Raw genomic sequence first — 24720 nt, forward strand, 5'->3', positions numbered from 1 at the left:
GGTATTATGTTCTACAACAGGTCTCTAGAATTTTTTCATTTGGCATAACTGAAACTATCTACCCACTGAATAACAACTTCCCATTTCCCTCACCCTCCATCCTGGCAACCACCATTGCATTCTCTGCTTCTGACTATTTTAGATAGCACACATAAGTGGAATCATGTGGTATTTGTCCCATGACTAGCTTATTTCACTTAGAATAGTGTTCTCCAGTTTCATCCATGTTGTTGTAAATGGCAGAATTTCCTTCTCTTTAAAGACTGAATAACATCCCATTGTATGTATATATTACATTTTCTTTATCTTTCGATGGACACTTGGCTATTTCCATATTGTGGCTATTGTGAATAGTGCAGCAACAAACATGGGCATGCAGATATTTCTTCAAGATCCTGATTCCAATACTTTTGGATAGTTGTCCCTTGCTATCTTTGGGGGATTAGCTCCAGGAACCCCCACAGATACCAAAATCCAAGGATGCTCAAGTCCATTACAGTTGGCCTTCTGTATCCACCTATCCATGGGTTCCACATCCATGGAAACAAAGGGATGACTATATACCCAGATGTGGGATTGCCGGATCATATGGTAGTTCTATTTTTAACCATTTTGAGGAAACTCCATGTTGCTTACAATAGCTGCTGAACATTAATTTACATTCCCACCAACAATGTACAGGGGTTCCAATTTCTCCACAGCTTTGCCAACACTTTTTATCTTTTGTTTTTTAAATAATAGGCCTCCCAACAGGTGTGAACACCATACACCAAAAAGTCAACTCAAAATGAAGACTTAAACATAAGACCCAAAACTGTAAAACTCCTGGAAGAAATCATACAAAAAAAGCTTCTGGACTTTGGTCTTGGCAACAATTTCTTGGATACGTCACCAAAAGCACAGGCAACAAAAGCAAAAATGGACAAGTGGGACTACATCATATTAAAAATATTCTGCAAAGCAAAGGACAGTCAACAATCAACTAGAGTAAAAAAAAAAAGCAACCTACAGAATGAAAGAAAATATTTGAAACCATATATCTGATTAGGGTTACTTTCCAAAATATATAAGAAACACCTAAAACTCAATAGCAAAATAACTAATTATCCAATTAAAAATGGGCAAAGGGCTTGAACAGACATTTCTCTGAAAAGACAAACAAATGGTCAACAGGTATTTGAAAGATGCTTAACATCATTAATTATCAGGGAAATACAAATAAAAACTATCATGACACAGGGTGTGTTTTAATTGTCATTCAGTTCAAAATATTAATTTTCCTCTTTATTGTTTAAAATATTTAAGTATTTTCCAGATATCTTTGTTATCGATTTCTAGTTTAGTGTGGTTATGAATAGAGAATATACTTTATATTATTTCAACTGTTTTAAATTTTTTAAAGTTTATGGCACAGGCAGAATATGGTTTCTTTTAAAGAATGTTCCATGAACATTTGAAAGGAATGTATCTTTGGCTATTGTTAGGCAGATAGTTCTAATAATGTCAATTAGGTCACGTTGCTTAATAGTGTTGTTCAGATCTTCTGTATCTTTACTGATTTCCTGACTTATTCTATCAATTACTGTAAGAGGAAAGGTGAAGTCCCCAAGTATAATTGTGCACTTGTCTATTTCTACTTTTAATTGTATCAGTTTTGCTTTATGTATTTTGAAGATCTGTTGTTAGATGCATATTCAACTAATATTGTTACATATTTTTGGTGAATTGATCCTTTATTCATTATGTAATACCCCTTCTTTATTCCTCATACTATTCCTTTTTCTGTTTTTTAATTTGTCTGACACTAATGAATATACTTCAGCTTTGTTTTGAATAACCTGTCATAGTATATAATTTTCTTTCATTTTATTTTAATTTATGTCTTTACATATAAAGTAGATTTCCTATAAGTAGGATACAGTTGGGCTTTAAAAACCCAATATGACAGTATGTGTATGACAGTATGACAGTTAGTGTGTTTAGATCACTTACATTTAACGTAATTACTAATATGGATGGATTTGGGTGCACCATTTTATTAGTTGTTTTCTGTTTGTCCTTCTGAGTTTTTGTTTTGCTGTTCCCCTTTCTCCAACTTCTTTTTTATTATTTTAATATGTCTTTGTAATGTTTTAATTCATTGGCTTTTGGGCTACATTTCTTTCCATATTTTTGAAGTGGTTTTTCCACTGACTTTGTTTTCCATGTTTTGTCATGAGAAATCCACGGTCATTTCCAAATCTTTGTTTCCCTATGTATTTTGCTTTTCTCCAGCTTTTTTCAACACTATATCTTTGATTTTTAACAATTTGATTATAATGTGTCTGGGCATGATTTCCTTTGAGTTTAACTTGTTTCAAGGGATCTCGAACCTGTAAATTTTTATCTTTCTTAAGTGTTTTGTAGAATTCACTAGTGTAGTAATTTGGGCTTGGAGATTTCTTAAAAGAAATATTTTTAATCACAAATTCAAGTTCTTTAATAAAATGCTCAGTTATTGTATTTCTTCTCAAACAAGCTTTGATGATTTCTGTCTTTCAAAGAATATATATATTTACTTTAAGTTGTTTATTTATAGGCGTAAAGTTAATAGTCCATTAGTATATTTTTAAATGTCTGTACAGTCTGTAGTGATATCCTTTCTCTCATTCCTGTTATTGGTAATTTGTGTCTTCTCTCTTTTTTGTGTACAGCCTTTTCTCAAATATCCATGTTTTGGTTTCATTGCATTTCTCTATTTTTTTAAATTGAAGTATAGTTGATTTACTATATTGTGTTAGTTTCAGGTGTACAGCATAGTGATTCAGGAATTTTTGCAGCTTATATTCCATTATAAGTTATTACAAGATACTGTGTCTAATTCCCTGTGCTATACAGTATATCCTTGTTGCTTGTCTGTTTTATATATAGTAGTTTGTATCTGTTACTGTTTTCTGTTTCATTTATTTCTGCTCTCATTATTTACTTTTTTCTGCTTGCTTTGGGCTTAATTTGCTCTTCTAGTTATCGTTTGTTAAAGTGAAGCTCAAGTAACAGATTTTCAAGCTTTCTACTTTTCTACTACAAGTGTTTAATGCTCTAAATGAACTCTAAGTGCTGATTTAACTGTATTCCACATATATTGATATGTTGCAATTTCATTTTCACTGATTATACAGTGCTTTCTAATTTCTCTTGTGGGCTCTCCTTTGACCCATTGGTTACCTACAACTGTGTTGTTTACTTTCCAACTATTTTGGGATTTCCCAGATATCTTTGATTTATTGATTTTTAGTTTAATTCCTTTATGATCAGAGAACATCCCTCATATGACTTCAACTTTTTACTTTTGATGGTTTGTTTTATGGCCCAAAATATGGTCCATGTTGATCAATTTTCTATGTGCTTCTGGGAATAATGTGTACTCTGCTCTCTTTGGGTGGATTCAATTAGGTTGAGTTGGTTGAAAGTGTTGTTCAAGTCTTAAACAGTTATTAATTTTCTCTCTATTTATTTTAGCAATTACTGAGAGAAGCTGTTAACATTTCTAATTGTATATTAGTCTGTTTCTCATGTCTCTTTTAAGAGTTTTTGATTCATATATTTTGAAGCTCTGATATTAGGTACATAAATATTTAGGATTTTTATGTTCTCTTAATTAATTGATCCCCTTATCAATATGAATGATGTTCTTTACTGCTGATATTTTTTTTTCTCTGAAATCTTCTTTATCTGATATGAATATAGTCAACTTTATTTAGATTCATTGTATATATTTTTTCATTTACTTATGTTTAACATATCTATTTCTTTATACTTAGGTGGGTTAGTTGTAGACATTTATAGATGAGTTAAAGTCTAATGTGACAGTACCTGCCTTTTAACTGGTATGTTTAGACCATTTTGAAATTAATATAATTATTGATATGGGTGGGCTTAGATACAATCTATTTGTTTTCTATTTGCCTCATATGTTTTTTGTTCCTTTTTTTTCCTTTTTTCTATTTTGATTTTAATTAAACATTATTTATAATTCTATTTTATCTTCTTGGTTAGCTCATCCCTCTTTGTCGTGTTATTTTAATGGTTGTTTTAGTGACCATGGTATACACCTTTAATTTATTATCAAGTTAATTTATCATAATATTATATATACTACTTCACATATAATAGAAGTATCTTACAATAGTATACCTGTATTTCTGTTCTACTGTCTTTTGTGCTATTGTTGTCATACATTTTGCTTTTACATATGTTATAAAACCTCCAATAAATGGTTATTTAAAAAAATTAAACAGTTATCTTTGAAAGTGATTTTCAAAAATTAAAAATCATACATATTTACCTACATATTTTTTACTTCCATTGTGTAGGTCCAAAGTTCTTTTTTTAGGTGCAAATGCAAGGAGCTTTACTGTAGTAATGTCTTTCATTTTCTTTAATTCTCTACAGGCTACATACAAAACAAAAACATAATAATGAAGAAAAATTAATTTCAATTTGGTATCATTTTCCTTCTGCCTGAAAGATTTCCTTGAACATTTTTGGTAGTGTGTTTCTGCTGTCAGTGCATTTTTTTTTCTTTGGAATGAGTAAGAAAACCTTTGTTTTGCTTTGATATTTTGCTATAGAATTCTAGGTTAACAGATTTTTTTTTAATCTTTCAGTGCTTTAAACATGTCATTCCATGGTCTTCTGACTTGCATTGTTTTCAACAAGTGGCCTCCTGTCATTCTAATGTTTGTTCCCCCAAAGTAATTGTACATAAAGGTGATATTTTTTGCCCTGGATACTTTTAAGCTTTTTTTCTCTGGATTTCAGCAGTTAGATTAGGAGATGCCTTGGAGCCATTTCCTTTAGCTTTCTTCTTCTCAGAAGTTGTTAAGCTTCTTGACTATGTGGGTTCATAGTTTTCATCAAATTTGGAAAATTTTCAACTGTTAATTAAAAATAATTTTCTTCACCTTCTGGGACTCAAAACACATGTATATTACATTGAGTGATATTGTCTCACAGCTCATTGTTGGTCCATTCATTTTTTTTCCCATAGTTTTACTTTTGTCTCTAGAATTTCAATTTGGATCTTTTAATAAATCTTCCATTTCTTTCCTCATCAGGCTTGTGCTTTCCTCTACCTTCTTGAACATAGAGAATACAGTTTTAATAGCTGCTTTTACATTCTCTACTAATTCTAAACTCTATTATTGTTCATTCTGTTTTTTTAAATTATTTCTTCACCACACTATGAGCTGTGTTTTCTTGTTTCTTTGCATACTTTCTGTAGTTTTTCATTTAATGGCAGATATTGCTAATGATGCTCTTGGATACTGGATGTTTTTATATTCTTTAAATATTTTGGAACTTTGTTCTGGGATATATTTAAATTACTTGGAAATTGATTCATCTGAGGTTTGCTTTGTTAGGCAAATCCAAAATTTCCTTTAGTCTAGGGCTAATTTGTCTCATTACTAAAATAATACCTTTCTGAGGACCTTCCTAGATATTCCATGAAATATAGTTTTCCAGCCCGGTGGTTGAAAACCTAAACTATTCCTCGTCTTATGTGAGCTCTGAGGATTGCTTGCCTGATCATTTCTAGTGGTTCTTTCCCCATCTGCAATAGTTTTCTCACACACTGGAGTTGATCAGTATTCAGCCAAAGATTCAAGGGGCCCCTCTACAAGTCTCCAGAGCTCTATCTATGTGCAGTTTTCTCCTGTGAGCGTTCTCCCCTCCAGTACTCTATACCTCAAATTCTAGTCACCCTGTCCTCTGTGAACTCTGAATTCTGTCTCCTCAACTCAGAGAGACTTCCAGGCTGTTTGGTTCCCTTTCCCTTGGTTGTGGTCTGGATACTTTCTCCAGGCAGTGACTTGGGACATTCACAGGGCTTATCTTATTTGTTTCCCTTCTCTCAAAACATCGTGGTCCTGTGCTTTTTGTCAAATGTCCAAAATCCACTGTTTCATACATATTTTTTGCTGTTTTTTTTTTTTGTTTTTAGATATTTAAGATGAGAGGGTAAACCCTGTTCTTGTTACTTCATCATAGCTGTAAGCAGAAGTTCAGGTGGCCTTTTGGAGTGGTGGAGTGGGAACACTATGTTAGGAGTGAGGACATCTCTGTTTCTATTAAGCTTCACTACTTGCTAGTTTTGTGACCTTAGCAAAGATAATTGACCTTTTGGGCCTCAGTTTCATCTGGAAAATAAAGTTATAAAATCTGTCCTACTCTTCTTCACATGATGAATTATTTAATTAAAATACTTGGTAAACTATAATGTGCTATGCAAAAGTTATTTTTGTTAATTGTAAACATTTATGTAAACAACTTGTCATTCCTACAAGTAATAATTAATTTAACATATACCAAACCACTCCCACATCATGTGTATATAAACCTCAAATAAAGGAAACATACATTAATATATTCTCATGGCAAAAGGAAGACAGATCTTGACCCTCTTCTATGTAATGAGAGTTTGATCTTTTAAAGTTTTGGAGAATGAAAAACTTAAGCACAACACCAATGGGCATGGTGTCCATGTATGTAGGTGCCTCTGCCTAACTTTTTAATGTAATATTTAGCAAACGCTTGATTAAATATACAATAATTAACTGACACTTTGAATTTAATGAAATTTGAATACATGTAAAATAATTGCTATGGTGGACTTCCCTGGTGGCTCAGTGGTTAAGAATCTGCCTGCCAATGCAGGGGACACGGGCTCGAGCCCTGGTCTGGGAAGACCCTACATGCCACGGAGCAAGTAACCCTGTGTGCCACAAATACTGAGCCTGTGCTCTAGAGCCTTCAAACCACAACTATTGAGCCCACATGACCCAAATACTGAAGCCCGTGCACCTAAAGCCTGTGCTCCACAACAAGAGAAGCCACCGCAATGAGAAGCCTGCGCAGTGCAACAAAGAGTAACCCCTGATTGCTGCAACTAGAGAAAGCTCGCACACAGCAACAAAGACCCAACACAGCCAATAAATAAATAACTTTATTAAAAAAAAGAATTTATGGTAAATCTGTTTTCAGAAGCTGTCACTTTAATGTATCATTTACATTTAATGATCCTCATCTTTACAAACGGCAGCTCTATTTAGTTATTTTATAATGAACTTGCCAGAATTTGCAGATATTGCAAAAAATAAATTTCAACATCTTCTAAGCATAAAGTCAAGTAACAGGCATTGCATCTATTCAAATACTATAAAAGGATATTCACTATTTGTTCATTGGGCTATAACTACTGAAATGCATTGCACACATCTCTTATCTTCCATTTTAGAGGTATAATTGTCCTCTATCACTTAGGTGGAAACATGAAACAGGAAATTTTAACTACAACCCAGAAAACTTTCTCAGGGCACAAAGAAATTGTACACTGACCTCACTCTAAAAAACACTTAAGAATTCTATATAATTAACGTTCATATTTTCCAACTACATGAAAGCTAAATATATATTCATAATGACAGGGGCACAAATTCCAAGATAATATTATGTATAAAGTTTTCATATAAATAGATGAAAAGATATATCTACAGTGACATATATCTCTATAGCCACATGTCTAATGTCTAAATTCAAAGATGATGAATGTTTGTTCAAAAACAATCACTGGCAAGTAGATATACTAATCTCAGATTTTTTCATCAATTATAATAATTTGTTAGCTTTTAATGACACTTGCTTTTATCACAAAGTGGTAATGTTAAAATAATAAAATACCTTTAAACTACAAATACCTTATCAAACACTCAGATGTCAAAACTCATAACAGAATAAGAAAGATCAACTTCAAACAGATAATCAGTTGGACAACAGAAGCATAAACAGGGCCTCAATCGGATAATTGATTTCCTGTTGTCTTTAGCTCTGCTTTCATACAATCCCACATGCATACACTTAAACAGAATAAATGACAATTAATGACCAGTGATATATAGCATCTCCTGATGAGTTAAATACTACCTTGATCCATATATATTTGTGACTGAATTCTATTTCTGTTTTACATTTCTAGCCCCAAGCAAATCATGCAAGCAAATCATTTCTTTCACTAGCTCATGATAGTGATTCCACCGCCATAAGCACTGACCCCTAACATCCTGCAATTAACATTCTAATACCTTTAAATATAGGTTGCATTTTAATTTACTATTGAGGGTAGCTCTATAAAATTTCTCATAGCTGCACATTGCAAAATTGATTGTTAATAAATTACTCATTATATCAAAATAATGCCTCTTTAATTTCACCATACTGTGAATTTATCCTTATTAGTTCTCTCTTAATTTTTTCTGTCATCCACACAACTCTCTCCTACTCTATCCTACCTCTTCTCTCACTCCCAGCAAGAATTTCCATTGGTAACTAAAATTTGTTTTTAAAATGTTAAAGCCATATTTATTCACTTAAACTAGATATTCTTTTGGTGTTTTATGAGTTAGATTTACATAGTATATGTTAAGATTTAAGGGTAGTTTTACCTAGAAGCAAAGAGATGGACTGTTTGACTCTCATACTTTCCATTCCTGATTTTATTGCAAAAACTTTGGGGGAAAAAGTATACATCCTGTTCTTTGGGGGTTGGGGGAAGATTTCTCAAAGCACCCCATCTGGTGGTAAGTAGGTAACAGTATATAATTACACAAATGTATAGTGCTGAACCAACACACACACATATCTAATTCATCAAATAGTGGAAGCATAAATTTATCCCTACAATAATTTTAATAGACTAAGTACTGCTTAGTGGTTTAAAAGCCTCATGGATTGCAACTAAAATCTGATAGTCATAGGTAAAGTCTTATCTTTCTTCTTCCTTTAAAAGAAGAAAACAAAATCAAAAACAAAATCTTTCCTATATTGTCCAAATCCACCTTTGCGTCTCTGTCTGAGGAACTCTGCCTTAAGGTACTCAACTCATTCCATCAAATGTATTTTAATTGTGATTTATGACTATAAAAGAGAAGTTTTATCATTATACCTGGCGGAAAGGCTCTGTGTGTAAGTGAACACATGCAGATTGTGAGGTTTTCTTTTCAAGATTATCAGTGAAATAAAAGCCTCAAATTTAAAAATTTTCATAAAACTTGCAGACCTCTGAGAACACGTCCTTGGACCCCTAGGGGTCTGCAGACCTCAATTTTTAGAGACACCACCCTATGTTAAGCCTATGACATTAAGATAGAAAACATACGTTATTACCAAATCTTAGACATATATATGTTTGAAGAATGGGATAAATAGTGACCCCTAATGTTTTTGTCAGCACTGCATTTCTCCTGCCTAGTCATGTGTTTCACTTGGATATGAGCACAAAATGAGATATTGTTACATAACAAATGTGCTTCTGTGTATTTCATCACAATGCTATTCACTGGTGTTAATCAGACCAGATCTGAAGACATGGACTATACTATCCAAGGTTTAATCATGACCATATTCAGCAATTGTTATTTTACCACTAATATTTAATTCAGGTAACCAGATAACAATTTGCAAAAATATTCTCAAGGCTATTTGGAAACTATAGCTTCATTTGTGAATTGTCAGAACACATATTGCTTCAATATACTTTGCAGTAGTGAGAAGTCGGAGCAACACTTTTTGCAAAATAACCCTTTCTTCTCCAAGTCACTGCTCTCAAAAGCAGCCAATATATAAGTGAATTACCAAAGATATTTTAATTTAGTCACTTAAAATTTTATTTATTAAGTATATATTTGCATATAGAGAGCTATTAATTTACTGTGTTCTGAATCTAAGTCTTAAACCAATTTCAAAGGAGTCAAGAGAGTCAAAAGAACAAAGGTGTTTCTCAATAATATTTTTATTACTTCTTTTTAAAGTTGAAGGTTAGGAAGTGGGTGATGAATGGCAGGGATGGTATTTATTAAAATACTGTTTCCTGAAGAGAACATTAACACAATTTTAACTGTGCTTAATACTTTTTATTAATATATGGATTTAATAACTTCTTAAAATTTAATTAATAAATAAAATCATAGAATTTTAAAGCTAGGGATATCCTTAGGTATTATGAAGATCATGCCTTCATTTCACGGTTGAATAAACTGAGGGCCAGAGATGTGATGTATTTCAGAACTTGTTTTATGAAAAATGTCTAATGTGTATTATAAACTCTTTGATGCCTAATTCACTTTATCCAACACCTAGAATATTAAAGAACACAAACTTAATAAATAAGTGCTTTTGAGGATGATATCAACTTAAATATCAACTAAAGGACTACCCTGACTATATTAGTTTGCTACAGCTGCTATAACAAAGTACCAAAAACATGGTGGCTTAAACAGAAATTTATTGTCTTGCAGTTCTAAAGACTAGAAGTCTGAGATCAAGGTGTTGGTAGGGTTGGTTCCTTCTGAGGACAATGAGGGAAGGATGGGTTGTAGGCCTCTCTTGTAAGTGGCCATCTTCATGTTTAGATGGCATTCTCCCTGAACACTGACCAATTACTTATCCCAATAACAAGATTAGAGGCTGGCTTCCTTTATCAGCCAAAAAGGCCATCAATTCCTGTGCTGACCCTTACCCCGCTGCACCCCGAGGTATCTATATCCTCATTCCTGGAACCTGTGAATATGTTAGACTCCATGGGAAAAGTGAATGAAGGTTGAAGGAGGAATTAAGGCTGCTAATCAGTTGACCTTAAAATAAAGAGATTATCCTAGATTATTTTAGTGGGCCCAGTGTAATCACAATTATCTTTAAATGTGGAAGATGGAGGCAGAAGAGTAAGTGTCACAGTGACGCAAAGTGAAAGATGTGATCAGACATTGCTGACTTTGAAGATGAAAGAGGGCCACATGCCAAGGAATGTGGATAGGCTCTAGAAGCTAGAAAAGGAAACAGATTCTTCCCTAGAGCTTCCAGAAAGGAAAGCCCTGAAGACACTTTGATTTTCACCCTGTGAGACCTCTTTCAGACCTCTAACCACCAGAACTGTAAGATAATACATGTGTTGTTTAAAGCCATGTGTTTGTGGTAATTTATTACAGGAGCAAATAGAAAACTAATACAGTTCCTCTTGAAGGTATTAGTAACAGTGACCCCAATAAACCTATACTCTTCTGTAACACTGTTGACATGTCAAGTAATTAGGATAAATATCATTTTAATGGTAAGGTCATTACTATCAACAAAATAAGTGTGTTCAGTCACTCTTAACAATTTTACCCATCACATAGGTGTAGCTATCTTCTCAAAGAGACAATGTTGACTCCAGAATGGAGCAAAACTGATGTATATTAGCCAGATAATACTTTGATTACATATTACTTTACACATGTGAAAATGGACAAAAGGAAATTCAGAGTTTTCTATAACTACCAGCTCTTAAAAAGTTTAAGTTGTACAAGAATTCATATTTCACTTTGTATCAGTGTTTCTCAGACTCTTATGTGCATATGAATCACCCAGGGATCTTATTAAAATGCAGATTCTGATTCAGTAGGTCTTGGGTGGAGCCAGAGATTCTGCAGTTTCTAAGAAGTCCCCAGGTGATGCCCATACTGCTACTCCATGGAACACACTTTGAATTGCAAGGATTTAATAGACACAGATGCACCAAACCCTACCAGATAAGTAAACTGGCTCCAAATCACAACCAATACTGAGTTCAAAAGTAGTCTCTCTCTACATTAAGTACTACTAATTGCAAAAAGGGAAAAACAAAAACAAAAATGACCTTTAGCATCTCTTAAGCATTCGTTGGTGATAAAAGTGAGCCTCTAGGTTCTAATTAAAATGCTTGACTGATTATTTTAATAACTTACATACATATTCAAAAATAACTTCATGTTGTCTTAGAATAGTGGGGATGAGTAAAGTCTGAGCATTCTATACCTAATGTAATACTTCCCATTAATGTAGAATATATTTCTTCTTCCACATTTTACAATTCCTCAGATCTCTTCCAATTGTTTCTCTGTTGAGGAGATTTCAACACAATAAATGATTGTTCTATGAAAGGGCAAAGCTATTTGGAGAATGGGTCTGGGATAATTACTTTCCTAAATGGCATAGCTATTTCATCCATGAAGCACACTGTAGGTAGACCAAGCTAACCAAGTAAGAAAGTATAATATATAAAGAAATATATTAAAGCAATATATTAGTGTTGGAGAAAAGTTATGATCTATCCTTTCACAAAACCCAATGAAGAAACACTTTCACCATTGCTTGGTACTTGACAATAGAAAAATAGTGTATGGGTCTACAAGCCTTCTGCCACCAAAGGCACTGGAGTCAAAACAAGGATCCCTTTCTCTTAAAAGTCATTCTATCTGTTCAAAATTTTCATTTCCACTGAGAGAGAAAGGAAAATGTCATAGGCATTACAGACTCATAAAGAGAGTAAGTCAGGGAGAAATTTTACACACACACAAACACAATTTTTGAAAACAAATGAAGAAGGGCCTCATTCTAGCTCTCCAGCCTATAACCTAGTAGTTAAGAATGAAGCCTCTAGAATGACACTTGCTTTGAAGTACTGGCTCTGCCACTTACTACTTGTATGACCCTGGACAAGCACCATTCTTGTCTACCTGAGAAAAATGCCTACCCAGGGCATGTAAGTCACATGTTTCCATGGCTGTTTTAAGAACCATAAAATAAATTTCCCCCAACCCCAAGGGAAGAGAGGCTAAGAAAGTGTTTTCTCAATTTTTGCCATTCTAACAAGTAACACATTTAAAGATTCTAAGGATCAACCCAATTGGACATAAGTCTCATGTAAAACAACAGGAGATCAAGAAGGTAAGACAGCTCTGCTGTTGTAGATTTCTTTACAGATGTCAGATGTATAGTATTTGATTGACAATATAATGCCAATTGTTCAGTTGCCATGTACTTAGATCTCTGGTTAATCCAGGCAATTTTGCTACTAGTTGGCACAAGGATGATTCCATTTGTACAGACAAGTTTCAGTTTATTGTCTTGAAATTTTGTGCAGGCTAGAAAGGTCTCAGTCAGTGACAGTTTCTGAATACACTAGCCTCTCCAGTCCCCTTTGTATGCAGAATATATGTCTCTAGAATTTTCACTGTTTACTTCCAAATCACTATGCCTAGATAGAGTGTACTCAGTGCAAGTATAAGACACCACTAATTTCATGTTTAGCTAACTGACTCCACTGTAAAATCAAAATCAACAATTCAAATATTTTTACCTTGTCGGGGATTACACTACATAAAAATATAATTCCCTCTGGGAATACAATTTTGAAAGCAGAATTAATTAAATATATATATTTAAAATACTCATAATTTACTTACAATAGGCTATGACAATAGTTTTCAAATTTACAGAATATAATACCCTTTTGGACTGCTTTTCATCCATGTTCCTAAACCTCAAACATTGATGGGATATTGGGATGGTGCCTCAAAATGAAGCAGCAGTCCAAGTGAAATCTGTAGAAAGCCTCTGTATTAAACCACATTCACTTTCTTTCAAATAAAACTGAGCTCCATGGAACAATGCAGTTTGAAGCCCAAGGGGTAGGGAAGTGACAACTGATATATTATAAAATAGCAATTATGACAGCCATCACAATGATTAGCTCTGATTCAAGATGAAAACTATCAGTGACAGTCAATGTAAAGCAGCAAACGCAAGACATCCTGTAATAAAAAGTGTGAATAATTAGTGGATTTAAGAGAAGATGCATAATGAAATGTTATCAAAGAGAAATATAGACAATGGAAAATGTCTTAGTATTTTTCAAACGGAGAAAATTACACACAGAACCACTTCTGGGGTAATGTTCCCTTGGTCTTATTTTTCAGGACAGAACATATTTGCAGGCTACCCAATATATAGAGATGTCTTTTTCTGTATTGCATTTTCTTTGAATCATATTGAGATTTATTCAGTCACTGGAGGGTCCCTTGCTTGACTAATGATGAATAAGTTTTCACATATATACATTTCTTTCGATAACTGTATTACTTTGTTTCCCAAGAAATTGGAAAACAAAGACCATATATAGCTGTAGATATTGCAAATAGTCATCCAGATGCTTTGGATAAAGAAGTATATAGTAGATGGTATGGTCCCAACTCTTAAGAACAGGTTTAAAATCCAGTTGAGGAGTCTAGTCTAACACACACATACATACACACACACACAATAAAATTTAAAAGTAAGAAGACAGTATAAGGCAGGCTATAAGAAAGTGACAAATATAAGAACTGATGTAGGAATTCTAGAAAAGGTGAGCTTAATAATGGTTGGATTAGACTTGGAAGGTACTTACAGAGAGGTGCAACTTAAATTGAGCTTCCAAAGTGGGTAAGACGTGAATAGGCAAAGAGAGCGCATCTTAGGTGAAGGGAGTGGTAGTGATACAAGGAGCAAAGCTCTGGAGGTAGGTTGTTCTGGCGACATTAGGGAGAGTTGTGCACTGAGAAATAAACTAAGGTAAGGTTCCTGTGGTATAATAAAGTCAGATTACAAAGCTCTTTGCAATCCAAGTGTAACTGGGCTTGGAACAATAGAAAATAAGAAGCCAATAGTATTTTGGTGGAGAAAAATGACTTGATGAAGGAAGTGATCAAGCCGTTAGTCTGACAGGATGAATTAGAAGGCTGGCTAGGAGGCTCCTGGAATGACTGGATGGGTGGTAATGAAAGTCTAGGCTGTAAAATAAGGGAAAAATGGTAGGAGAGGCTTTCAAAGGAAAACTCACCAGAACTTGATAATCCCTTAACTATGAGAAATGGAGAAAAATCCAGATTCCTCTGTAAAATAGGAGTTCATGATCAGACAGTGGAGCAGAAGTATTAACACTACTATACAATTTCTCTACCAAGGACAGGCAGGCAGGATGCTCCTCATGGTTGCCGAGTGATATAGCCCCTCCCAATGAAGGGGAGTCGTACAGGATCTCTCAAAATAGGATTTGACCTTGGTGGTTCTAACAGAGACACAGAGGAAGAAGGAAGGACTTAGCGCCAAACCTGAAACCAAGACCAAAGCTTTAAAAGAAACCTTTCCAAGAAGGAAAAAAAAAAAAAGACAAGAAAGGAAAATTTCTTACTCTGAGTCTCTCCAAAGAGTTTGTTTCAAAAATCACTGAGCGGCACGCCAAATCAGAGTTCCTTGAAGATTAAAAGTTGGATTCACTTGAATAATTAGTGTTTCTATTCTCCAAATGGTTTTTCATCTCAGTAATTTCTATTCCAAACTCCTGACTTCTTTCCATTATTCTAAACCTGATAACTGTAGATTAAGAATTTGCCTTCTTACATTTTTCAGGCCCACTCTGGGGCTGCATATGCTCATTAGGCCAGATTCAAAGTAACTGGCAGATTCTTTCCATCAACTAGCTCTTGAAACATCACAAGGCCAACTTACCAACCCTTCGCATATTCTGCCCAGACAGACCTCAGCCCAACCCCCTCTAGCGAAACGGAAAAGGCGCATGCGCAAACGCAAACTCCACGCCTATACTCCTTGCCACGAACTCCGCCCTACCACCCCCACCTCCCCGCAGAGGTTGTTATTGCGCAGGCGCAGCACCTCCAGCGCGTTTGAGCAGGGCTGTAAGAAATCTGCAGTCCAGTGAAATCTAGATGTGTTAGAATTCACTCCCCCTCCTTTCTTCGGAGGCAGAGGCGCCACTTCCTCCTACTCAGGGGCCAGAAGCGCGTCCCAAACGTCGCACTCTCTCGGAGCAAGGTCCTTCGTTCTCTGCCAGTGTCTACTGTATCCCTATCCTCATCTCGTTTTTAATCTCACGCTGCCGCCAGGCTTCACTCGGAGGATAGAGGCAGTTGGCTCCCCCAAAGCCGCACCAGTTTGTTGGCAGCCTCTTTAGGCCTCTGAACCTCCGTGCCCCCCACTGGGCAGAGCATTAGCTCGGTGCCTTGCTCGCCCTCCTTCGCCCTTCACACCTACCCATGCTGGGTGCTTACCTCGGGCGTGGTGCAGTGACGGGAGGGATCAGAGGATCCCAGATCAAGCCAGGGCTGGGGCAGGCGTATTCAGCGAGATTTTTCCTGGGTCTCCACTGCCTCCTCAGACAATGAAATCAGCGTGTCCGATCATCAATTCTCATCATGATCGTGACGTCACAAAAGACAGCGGCCAATGGGAGCCGAGATCAGCTCCGGACAGTCCCTGGCCTCAGCCCAGAACCCAAGAGTGGGGAGGGGGGAGGAGAAATAGCTGCCTGCAGTGGGGCTGCCTCTTCCCAGCACATATCAGCTGCATCCAAAGCCAGGCCTCTCTGTACCTCTCCCTTCCTGAGTAGAAGTGAACGCCCAGCATCCCTCTGACTATAGTAGTTATATGCCAGCCATTTGAGCAGGTGCTGCCTGGTCTTCCGACTTGAGATTCGCTTGCAGCAGAATTGTTGCACGCTGCCAAAATCAGATGATAACATACAGAAATATAGTTCTTTTGTTGTCAGTGTTCAATTGACAAATGTATATTCAGTGTTACTGAAATCAAGAAGGTGTCCACTGAGCCTTTAGAATTTGTCGATAAGAGTGAGTGTACTGTTTTTTGTCTCCAGTTGACTCTGGTGACTGAAGAAATTTAAATTATTGCTTCTGTTCACCTAACCTTAATATCTGTTCTGCTGGAAGTTACTTGAGTAATCACCATTACAGGAAAAAAACCCTCAAGCCATATGTTACATCAGTTAACACACTTGATACACTCCCAAAATATGCTGGATGCCATGAGAGATGTAGAATTCATTGGTCCTCTGCTATTATAGAACTTATAATATCATTCGGAAGATGTGACTAGCACACATTAAACTTTCACAACAATATAATAAAGTACATGATCATGTGCTCAGTCATGTAGTCATGAACTACAGACAAGAGTTACATCGTTAATGACTGAAAACATCAGTGAGGTGAGGAGAGTTGGGAAACATTGTATGTTATAATTGAAATTTGAGCTATTTCTTGAATGGTGGATAAGAGAGGATGGAAAACACTGTCTTAAAGGGGAAGAAATGGGCAAAAGTATATATATATATAAACTGTGAGGAGGTCCATGATGAAATCAGCCTAACGAATAGAGGGTGTATGTTGAGGACTAGTGGGAGATAGGACAGACTGATACTAAAAGCCTTTGAAAGTAGGCAGAGAACTTTGATTTTTTTTAAAGCCACCAAAGGCCTTAGGGCAGGGTACATCAGAACTCTCTAGTCGATTACTTATAGAGCAGCTTGAGTGTTTTTTTTAAACAAAAGTCAGATCATGCCCAGCTCCAGATTATTCAATGGCTTCCACTCACATATACTACAAAATACAAATTAGCCCCAAGGTCTTAAATGATCTGGCTTTTCCCATCTCTCTCACCTCACTTCCAGCCACTCTGCCACTAACTTTCCACTCACACCAGCCTTTTCTCCATTTCTCAAACAAGTTAAATTCATGACCACATCAGGGCCCTTGCACTATTGTTCCCTCTGAACTTTGTAGGACGCAGTTCTTCATTTGGTTCACATCTCTCCTCAAATGTAACCTCTTTAAAATATATTAATTTTATGTAACTTCTTTAAAAAGTAACTTCTTTAATTTTTTTTTAATGTTGCCAGAATGGCTCCTTTATTTTGACAGTCTTAACATACTGAGGAAATAAGCTTGTTGCTGCCCCAGAGGACAAATAAGAAAATACAACTCATTGGAAATATCTTAAATAACAAGTAACAGATATGTTTTTCCCACATGAGAAAATAATATTCTAGCTGATTCTTTTTGTCTTAACTAACTGTTTATAGTGTCAAATGGTTACAGGAGAAAACCTCTTGGATATATTTTCATACAAACCCCATGCTTATGAAATCAATCCTATGGATTTAATTCACAGACCAGCTAATTTTTATTCTTTTCCTGAATTCTTCTGAAGGAAAGAATGCCATTCCAAAGAATAGCACAGCTGATCTTTTTGCAGACCATTTATATCTTTAAAAATTTTTTTAAAACATCTTTATTGGAGTATAATTGCTTTACAATGGTGTGTTAGTTTCTGCTTTATAACAAAGTGAATTAGCTATACATATACATATATCCCCATCTCTTCCCTCTTGCATCTCCCGCCCTCTCTCCCTATCCCACCCCTCCAGGTGGTCACAAAGCACCGAGCTGCTCTCCCTGTGCTATGTGGCTGCTTCCCACTAGCTGTCTATTTTACATTTGGTAGTATATATAAGTCCATGCCACTCCCTCACTTGGTCTCAGCTTAGGTTTCACCCTCCCCGTGTCCTCAAGTCCATTCTCTATATCTGCGTCTTTATTCCTGTCCTGCCGCTAGGTTCTTCAGAACCACTTTTTTTTTTTTTTAGATTCTATATATATATATATATATATATATATATGTGTGTGTGTGTGTTAGCATATGGTATTTGTTTTTCTCTTTCTGACTTACTTCACTCTGTATGACAGACTCTAGGTCCATCCACCTCACTACAAATAACTCAATTTCATTTCCTTTTATGGCTAATATTCCATTGTATATATGTGCCACATCTTCTTTACCCATTCATCTGTCGATGGACACGTAGATTGCTTCCATGTCCTGGCAATTGTAAATAGAGCTGCAATGAACATTGTGGTACATGACTCTTTTTGAATTATGGTTTTCTCAGGCTGTATGACCAGTAGTGGGATTGCTGGGTCGTATGGTAGTTCTATTTTTAGTTTTTTAAGGAAACTCTATACTGTTCTCCATAGTGGCTGTATCAACTTACATTCCCACCAACAGTGAAAGAGGGTTCCCTTTTCTCCACACCCTCTCCAGCATTTATGGTTTGAAGATTAAAAAGTAACTTCTTTAAAATTTAAGGAGGTTGCACGGTAACCATATTTCAAATTGTGATCCTCTCAACACTCCCTATACCTACCTATACCCCTTCACTTTTAATATTTCCTTATAACACTTATTACTAACATACTCTATATTTTTAGTTATTGAAAATGTAAGGTCCATGAAAGTGGGCTTTTCTGTCTGTTTTATTATTATATACCTGGCATCTAGAAGAGTCCTGGACACAAAGTAGAGAAATCAGTAAGCACTTTTTGAATGAATGACTGAAAGAAAATTTTTCAAGTGGTTGGTCAGTCATCAATTTGCAGTTTGAATCAGATTGGGGATAGGCTGTAGTGAGAGAGGTCTGTTAGATAACTGTAGTAGTAATCCAGGTTCTAGATGACTTGGGGTGAGATCAGGATGTTAAGAGCATAAATAAAGAGAAATAATTGAAGTTGAGACATTTCAAAGAAGGAATGATAAGGGTGAAAGTGGAGAATTCAGAGATGACCAACCTATGATGGATTAACATATCCATTAAGTACCTACTGCATAACTTGAACTGAGGTGATCTGAGAGAAAAAGAAGGGCAGCTTCCCTACCCTTGAAAAATTTATAGCCCAAATGACGAGAAGACATATATGAAACCAGAGTACAAAAAGAGGTAATTAAATTCAACTATTGATCATTCTTCTTTTCCCTTCACACTCCATATTCAAGCCACCAGTATGCTGTATCTTCAAAAATACGCTCCAAAGATGAGCACTCCTCACTTCCACCATTACTACTACACCAGTCACTTCTAGATCGAACCAATACAAAAGCATCGTACATGATTTCCTATCATCTTATATTGTCCTTCTTTAATATTGATACTTATTTTTATCATCAGTTAAAATAGTCTTCACAAAGTTGAATCAGATCATATCATTCCCCGGATTAAAGCCCTCCAAATGCTTCCCATTAGATTAACGATAAAGTTCTAAATCCTTATTATGGTTATTTTCCACCACTTTTTTCTGCCCTAGTTCACTATGTTACACTGGCCTTTGCCTCCACTCCACTCCCCTCTTTCTGGAAAGCCTGTTCCCTCTTTATAGATGTTACACTTGTGCCTTCTTTGAAAAGTCTTTCCTCAGATCTCCACATAGCACACTTCTCCACTCAGATTGTCTTCTAAAATTTACCTCCTCAGATGTGTTGTCAGGGACCAATCTATTTAAAATGGCATCCCCTCTATGACATAACTCACAGAAAGATCCTTTTTGACCCACCTCCTAGAGAAATGGAAATAAAAACAAAAATCAACAAATGGGACCTAATGAAACTTAAAAGCTTTTGCATAGCAAAGGAAACCATAAACGAGATGAAAAGACAGCCCTCAGAATGGGAGAAAATATTTTCAAATGAAGCAACTGACAAATGATTAATCTCCAAATTTCAAGCAGCTCATGCAGCTCAACACCAAAAAAACAAACAATCCAATCCAAAAATGGGCAGAAGCCCTAAATAGACATTTCTCCAAAGAAGATATACAGATTGCCAACAAAAACATGAAAAGATACACAACATCACTAATCATTAGAGAAATGCAAATCAAAACTACAATGAGGTATCACCTCACACCAGTCAGAATAGCCATCATCAAAAACTCTACAAACAATAAATTCTGGAGAGGGTGTGGAGAAAAGGGATTACTCTTGCACTGCTGGTAGGAATGTGAATTGGTACAGCCACTATGGAGAACAGTATGGAGGTTCCTTAAAAAACTAAAAATAGAACTACCATACAACCCAGCAATCCCACTACTGGGCATATACCCTGAGAAAACCATAGTTCAAAAAGAGTCATGTACCACAATGTTCATTGCAGCTCTGTTTACAATAGCCAGGACATGGAAGCAACCTAAGTGCCATCAACCGATGAATGGATAAAGAATATGTGGTACATATATACAATGGAATATTACTCAGCCATAAAAAGAAATGAAATTGAGTTACTTGTAGTGAGGTGGATGGACCTAGAGTCTGTCATACAGAGTGAAGTAAGTCAGAAAGAGAAAAACAAATACTGTATGCTAACACATATATATGCAATCTAAAAAAAAAAAAGGTTCTGAAGAACCTAGGGGCAGGACAGGAATAAAGATGCAGACGTAGAGAATGGACTTGAGGACATAGGGAGAGTGAAGTGTAAGCTGGGATGAAGTGAGAGAGTGGCATGGACATATATACACTACCAAAAGTAAAATAGATAGCTAGTGGGAAGCAGCCACATAGCACAGGGAGATCAGCTCGGTGTTTTGTGTCCACCTAGAGGGGTGGGAAGGAGACACAAGAGGGACGGGATATGGGGATATATGTATATGTATAGCTGATTTACTTTGTTATAAAGCAAAAACTAGCACAACATTGTAAAGCAATTATACTCCAATAAAGATGTTAAAAATAGATAAATAAATAAAATAGCATCCTCAAATCACTCTCTATCTCCTCTATCCTCCTGCTGTGCTTTATTTTTCTTATACCACTGTAGGAAATCACATAATTTGCTTACTTGCTCATTTTGCTTTTCCCCAAAGGGGTACTGATTTTATCTTTTTTATTTACTGTTATAGCTCCAGTATCCAGAACCATACCTGGCATGTAGTAGGCACTCAATGAGCCTTTTTTATTCAATGAATGGATATAAGAAAGCATAGATTGTATGGTATAATTTATGCTAGAGTAACAAATATTCAGAAGTCAGAGATGTTTCTAGTATCATGGCTTAGGAATACATACCTACCCTGTTCACAATATATTAATTAAATCCATGTTTATTGAATTTTTAGATGAAAACAATCTGGGAGGAATAATTAAAGCATATATATTAACCAAGATTTCAAAGATCTCAAAAGACTCAACATACAAATGGAACAAGAATAAGTTTGGCAGGGCCCAACAGTAAGTCTTACATTTATGTTTACAAAAATCAGTTGCAGAAGTACAGGATGGGCAATAAATACCTAAGGTGGGAAATAATTTATTTCAAAATGTTATAAATTCAATATGAGCTAGTATACCATAGATGTTAAGCAAGATAATTGAGACAAACTGCATTAAGAAAAAACATCTAAAGCAAGGAAGTTCTACTATCATCTACCTTGATCAGACACATTTGCTCTTTTCAGTTGATTGCCCCTCATTTTAAAAGAAACATTCACAAACAGCTGCATATAGAGAAGAGCAATTAGGAATGATGGGGCACCTAAAAAATATATGATATGAGGCAAGGCTCCAGGAACTGAGGTTGCTTAATTTAAAGAGGGGAAGATCTGGAGAGAATATAACTATCTTCAAATATTTGAAAGACTACTGGGGAAAAACACATGTGATTTATTGTGTGGTTCTCCAGAAGGCAAAACCAAAGCCAAAACAGGCAACTAACAGGGAGACAAGTTTCAGCTTACATTCAAGCATTCAAAAATGATAGGGACTGCTTTGTAAAGTCAAAAGGCCTCAATCATTGGGAATGTACACACATAATGAATATCAATCAGGAATGAAGGCTTACTTATATTGAGTGACTACTAAAGTTCATTCCAACATAGACTTTACTGACTTCTGCATCATGTCATATAGGAATTAAGAAAATGCCTTAAAGGTAGAAGTGGATTTGGTCTCTTAGGATTTGGTTTAGTGGAGTTGAATGGGAGGAAATTTCCAGGTTGGAATTCCACTAATAAAAGGCAAAAAATTTACTATTCTTCAGTAGGTAGAATCTAAATAAAACATTTCGCAGTGTATTTTGGGTCAGTATAGGGCTGCATACACCAAAGGAAGTGCTTTCAACTTTCATTTTTCCTGTTTAAACTTTTCCCACTAGTAAGCAATTCATTTACCAATTCATTTTAACCAAAGCAACTATTTATTGATACAGATGAAACCTTCCTGTATAAGTTCAGAACACAGCTCTAAACAATATGGCTTGGTAGGTTAAAAAAAACTAATTTCTAAGCTATTTCAAATTAGGTTAATTTCTCTGATCAAGCTGATGTCATTAACCAGAAGCTCAATGCTTTTTTTCTAGATTGCTCATGTTCTTTATGTCTCTTTCACTTTTTGCTGCACAACTTTTAGGCATTTTGGAGTTTACGGACATCTCCAATAGAAGTTGTGCACCAAAAATTGATGAGAAAATTAAAATAAAGTGTCCTCCTTTTAAACTCTCTTGATTCAAAGTATGAAGGAAATAGTTTAAAAATCAAAACACAATGTTAAATGTATAGGTTCCCACAGTGCACCGTTCTCACATTGTAGCAGTCGCTGTCAGTTGCCCACCCATCCACCTCCCCTCCTGCCCCCCTCCCTCCCGTTTCTTGTTAACAGGACAGTCAGGTTTGAGCCTGCAGGAATAACTCATAATTGATCTCCAGTGTGTCTCAACAGATGCTTATTAAAAGGCTTTTAGGATCTCTGGTCCCCACTCATTAAATGACAGTAGCCATTGTTGATAACTAAAAATTCCTTTCCCTCTCCCCCACACTCTCCTACATTTTCAAACTCCTGTTACTCCTTTTTGCCAAATATTCACTTTCCCAAATTCTCTTGCAGCCAGTGATGACCACATGACCTGGCTAATAAGACGAAAGGGGAGTAAAGTTCCACTAATAAAAAATAAAATTCTGCCTTGTCCTGTTCTCTTTCTGCATTGAATATGATGGTGTCAGATGTCATGTTTGCGATGCAACAGCCATATTTAGACCCTGAGTGTATTCGTTTTCTAGGGCTGCTGTAACAACTTACTACAAACACAGTGACTTAAAACAACAGAAATTAATTTTCTCACCGTTTGGAGGCCAGAAGTCTTAAATCAAGTCCACAGGGTTGGTTCCCTCTAGAGGCTCTAAGGTAGAATCCATTCCATGCCTCTCTCTTAGCTTCTGCTAGTTGTTGGCAATGCTTGGAGTTCTTTGGCTTGTAGACACTTCACTCTAATATCTGCTTCTATCTTCACAGCACCTTTATCTGTGTTTCTCCTTCCCTTCTCTTCTAGGGACACTTGTCATTGGATTTAGGGCCTACCCTAATCCAGGATGACCTTATCTAGAGATCCTTAACTTAATTGTATCTGCAAAGAATCTTTATCCAAATAAAGTCACCTTCGTAGGTTCTGAGTGGACATACCTTTTGGGAGAGCACCGTTTCACCTACCACAATGAGGTAAGACATCTAGGATAGAAACTCAACATTTGAGAATGCCAGAGAAGAAAGCTAGAAAGATTGGGGTTTGTGATGTTATCATACACTCTGATGGTTTTTGAGCCACTCATACGAGCCTGGAATTTCTCACCTCAATTAATCAAGAAGTTTTGGAATAAGAGCTAACAATTCTTCTTCAGACACATATGCTCGAGATTTCCCTGCAGTTCATTGTTGCTTTTACTTAACAATCAATTTACTGGAACCTGGCAAATTCAGCAATAAAACTGGGAAATTCAATTTACTGTAAATGATGATTTTTTGTTGACTAGAGAAGATATAAGAAACAGGAAAAAATGAGGGCACTGTATCATTGTGTTGCCTTATTTTGACTGGAAATGCTTAATTTCAATTTTTCATGGTAGAATTTTATAGGAAGGTGGCTAATACGCTCTAGGAAGCTGCATTAAGGGAACACAGAGGGAGCCAAATGGCAGCCTGTGAGCTCACAGTCCTCCACACAAAACCCTTCCCAGGGGTGAGATATGGAAAACAGGAAGGAAGAGTAGAGTCCTTCTTGCAGTCAGGTAGCTGGCATTTTCTGTGTTAATCCTTTTAAAATTAGCCAAGTAGCATATATATTTTCTTTGTCCTTTTAATCTTTAATTTCTTTATATATGTCTTAAAATATGTAGAATTTTCTCCAGATGCATAAATGCAATTGTATGTGGTTCCTCTTTGTTTT

The 24720-nt window shown here is 35.8% G+C and overlaps 1 protein-coding gene across 1 annotated transcript in view; it reads right to left on the minus strand.

Moving 5' to 3' along the window:
* HDX (highly divergent homeobox) overlaps positions 1–16050 on the minus strand; it is a 181590-nt gene extending 165540 nt beyond the window's left edge. Inside the window, exon 1 of the mRNA XM_029241093.1 lies at positions 15939–16050. The gene's annotated coding sequence lies outside the window, so the exon portion shown is untranslated. The remainder of the gene's footprint in view (positions 1–15938) is intronic.
* Between the last annotated feature and the right edge of the window lie 8670 nt (positions 16051–24720).

Source organism: Monodon monoceros, unplaced genomic scaffold, assembly GCF_005190385.1.
Source record: "Monodon monoceros isolate NGI ecotype Baffin Bay Population unplaced genomic scaffold, NGI_Narwhal_1 Super_Scaffold_22, whole genome shotgun sequence".
Lineage (NCBI taxonomy): Eukaryota > Metazoa > Chordata > Mammalia > Artiodactyla > Monodontidae > Monodon > Monodon monoceros.